This window comes from Terrapene carolina, unplaced genomic scaffold, assembly GCF_002925995.2.
Source record: "Terrapene carolina triunguis isolate 2854851 unplaced genomic scaffold, T_m_triunguis-2.0 Scaffold26337, whole genome shotgun sequence".
Classification (NCBI taxonomy): Eukaryota; Metazoa; Chordata; order Testudines; family Emydidae; genus Terrapene; species Terrapene triunguis.
The window spans coordinates 2,254-5,953 of NW_020690688.1; the positions used below are offsets into that span (position 1 = coordinate 2,254).

Consider the following 3,700-nt stretch of genomic DNA (forward strand, 5'->3'; position numbering starts at 1 on the left):
TTTGACCAATAGTCTGAGGTCCTGCAAAAGGCCTTTGTGATGTCACTGCCACACCCGTCCCTTGCTGTGCTAATGTCCTGCCACTGGCCAGGCACTTTGGAGGTTTGAGCTAATCCCTGTGGATCACCCCACTCGAGGAGTGTTCATTCTAGGAAGCAAGCCGGCTAGACAGTAAAACCTCACACGCTGCTCCCAATGCTACACTCAGTTTTTCAGAAATTAGTAGACTTTATGGCCAGAAGAGACCATTAGAGCATCTAATCTGACCCCCTGCATGTCACAGGCCTTCTGTATGACACAATAGCTACTTTTGGGGCAAACCCATTCCAGAAAGGCATCTAGTCTCCATTAAATGACATCAGGAGATGAAGAACCCACCACTTTCCTTGGTAGCTTGTTCCTGTGATGAATCAGCCTCGCTGTTGAATATTTGTGCCTTATTTGTAATATGAATTTGTCTCTTTTCACCTTCCAGCCTCCTTCCTCTCACTGGTTTCCCTGTACACTCCTAATTTGCACATACCCACCCACTGACCTGCGACTAACAACCTCTCCCTGTTAAACTCTTACAGCAAAACAGGTCAGAGAAAGCATACGCAAGCGCTATACCGCAGCCCCAATGCTCTTTTCTGCTCCTTCCCACAGAACTATCTCAAACATACAGTCATCAGGCACACATAAGACACAGTTTCACTCCATACCAGTCCAGTTCCTTGCTGTTTCTTGTCTAACCACTGCACACCTATGGTATACCCTACCCTGAGCTGATTCCCGACTTTTGCGCTCAACCCAGCCGTGTCTCTGTGGCGCAATGGGTCAGCGCGTTCGGCTGTTAACCGAAAGGATGGTGGTTCGAGCCCACCCAGGGACGGCGGTAAGCCCGTGCTACTTGCTCGCTCCTCGAGACCTGCTGGGAGCCGCAAAGGCCCCCTTTTGCCGCCTCAAAACCGTCCCTCTTGGCCTCGGTGCTTTCAGCTGCTGGCCCGAAGAGCACGCTGGTTGGCATTCAGAAACCCATCTCCCAGCAGCCATGCCGGAGGTTCGGTCTTAATCCTCAAGGCCGAGCGCAAAACCTTCAGCCGGGAACGTTTCGCTCCCTTCCCGCCTCCCCCCCAAGCGGCAAGGGAGAAACGGACGAGACACGCCGGCTCGAAGACTGCCTCCCTCCCACTTCCCTGTAGGCTGCGCAGAGCCCTTGGCCTGCCTCATGCCTCATCAGGAAAGCGTGGCCATGCTGCCCAAGCCTGAGTCACGTCCGCAGCCTGGCCCGCCCCGGCTGACGGAGCGCAGAGCCATGCGAGTCAACGGCAGGTCGAGTCGGGAGCCTCGGCTCTTTCCCCTGACAGACACACAGAGCTGCCTAGCGTCCTGAGAGCCTCCCTCGTGTTCTCCCGCAGCAGCCGCCTGCCGGTGGGGCGGAGGGAGGGGGCAGCAAGGAAGCACTGCTGCCTCATTCCGGGACAGGAGGCCCTCACCACGCCCAGGCCTGCCTCTTGCCTTCAGCCCAGGCAGCCAGAGGTGCCGGGGAGCTCCCTGGCAGGCTGCCGCCTCAGCCACCTCTTGCCTCATGGCCTAGGCTCTTGGCGCTCTGCTGGTCGCTGCCTGGCTTGACGACCCAGAGCAAAAAGAAACCAGCACGTACCTGGAAGAGAATTGCTTTAATCCAGTGATTACTGGGCCCAGCACACTGCCACTGCGCTACTCTGCTGGTTCTTCATGCACTGCACCCAGTCTCCAGCATCGGGACTAGCTCCTTGTGAGCGCTCGCGCTGGCAGGCAGACGCGCAGGTTGCTAGGCAGCAGCCTTGGTAACTGCAGATTTGTATCCATGTGTTTCTGTGGCGCAATGGGTCCGTGCGTTCAGCTGTTAACCGAAAGGATGGTGATTCGACCCCACGCAGGGATGGTGGTAAGCTTGTGCTACTGCCTTTTAGGGGTGGCAGGTTTGTAGCAATTTTGGTGAGGCCCAGAGCCCGCCCTCAACTCCGCCCCCACCTGACTAAACTCCGCCTTCACCTGCTTAAGTCTCTGGGTTAGGGGATTGGGCATCCCAGGCATCTCTACAGAGGGTCCCAGGGGGTTGTAGAGAGGTATTGCCCGGGTTACAGACGGGCTAAAACACAGGTCTTACTGGGAGCAGGATTCAAACCTGCACAGGGGAACCCTATTGGATTTCAACTCCAACACCTTAACCACTCAGCCATCACAGCTGTAATCACACTAATGTCCCAGTGCCAGAGAAACTGGTAAATAATCACAATGCCCAGGCTTGAAATCATCTGAAATCCAGAACTCACACAGCAAACCTGGCTCCCAAAGCACAGGGGGGATTTGGGGTTTGTTCTCTTTGCTTAGCCATGTGCAGTCACACAGAGAGCGCTTTGAAAAGTCTCCCCTCCCACAGAGCGGGAATGGGAAATGATTCTTAACTGGAAGCTTGATGTGAATGAGGACGTCTGGACCACAGGGCCAGGGACTGGTCTTTGCTAGAGAAACCAGTGACACACAGAGCCAGGCTAAGGAAAATATTTCCTGGAGTCAATAACTGGAATAGCAGCAGGATTGTGCTGCAAAATGTCTCCCAAGAGGAGTTAGCGCAATGGTGGTTCGGTAGCAAAAGTCACAGACACAGAGGGGGAGGTCTAGCTTTGGTTTCTGGCCAGCAGCGGGATGAGTTTTATTGTCTCCAAATTTCAGTAGAAACATTGAGACCCAAACTATGTGGGGTGGGGGTTTCTTTAGTTCTCATTTGGTTTGGTTTGTTTTCTCATTTGAAATGTCCTTGATAATTTGTCTGGGAAAACTGTTTGGACAAGGCCAAGGTAGAGTTAGAACAATTACAAATCTCCATGGGAGTGAGGGGGTGTCTCAGCGCCGGGGGAGGGGTGGAGATTTTCATGGAGGGGAGTTGAGGAGATAAATGAGGCTTTTGCTCCAGCAGAGGAAGAGGTTTGGCAGGTTCATTTTTACCAAGTGACCCCCCCCCCCACACACACACGTTGCTCCCCTGCTGCTACTGCCCCAGCTCAAACCCCACTGTCACCCCCAGCATGTGACCTACAGCTTCCCGCTGACAAAGCCCTTATATATCAAACTCCCCTAGTCTTCCCCTTCTCCCAGCTGAGCCCTCCCACCACAGAGCCCAGGACAACCCCGACCTAGCCATGCCGGGGGTTCGGGCTTAATCCTCAAGGTCGAGCACAAAACCTTCAGCCAGGCACGTTTGGCTCCCTTCCCGCCTCCGGCCAAGGGAGAAACGGACGAGACACGCCGGCTTGAAGACGCCTCCCTCCCACTTCCCTGTTGGCTGCATACAGCTCTTGGCCTGCCTCATGCCTTGTCAGGGAAGTGCAGCCATGCTGCCCAAGCCTGAGTCATGTCCGCAGCCTGGCCCGCCCCGGCTGACAGAGCGCAGAGCCACGCACGTCAATGCCAGGTCGAGTCTGGGCCACGTAACCCGCCCTCCTGGGGCTCCGGGAGCTGGGGCTGCGCTGCCCATTCTGGGGCTGAGAGGGAGGCTGGGGGTGCGATGGGGCTGGGGCACTAGCCTGGGGCGGGGTCAGCCACTGTGGGCGGGGGCTCTGGGCTCCAGCTAGGTTTGCGGAAGGGGTGGGGCAGCACGTTAGTCTTCCCCAGCTGGCGGTTTGCGCCCCGCCCATGGTGTTGCAATGAAAGAGGCTGCCCAGTCTGCACTTGCAGC

General features: G+C 56.1%; 2 non-coding genes across 2 annotated transcripts; one reads left to right on the forward strand and one right to left on the reverse strand.

The window, feature by feature from the left end:
• Nucleotides 1-797: 797 nt before the first annotated feature.
• On the forward strand, nt 798-871 carry TRNAN-GUU. The gene has a single exon. It is a non-coding gene; the product is annotated as a tRNA-Asn (tRNA).
• Nucleotides 872-2,128: 1,257 nt separating this feature from the next.
• Nucleotides 2,129-2,210, reverse strand: TRNAS-UGA. Its single transcript has one exon. It is a non-coding gene; the product is annotated as a tRNA-Ser (tRNA).
• Nucleotides 2,211-3,700: the final 1,490 nt, after the last annotated feature.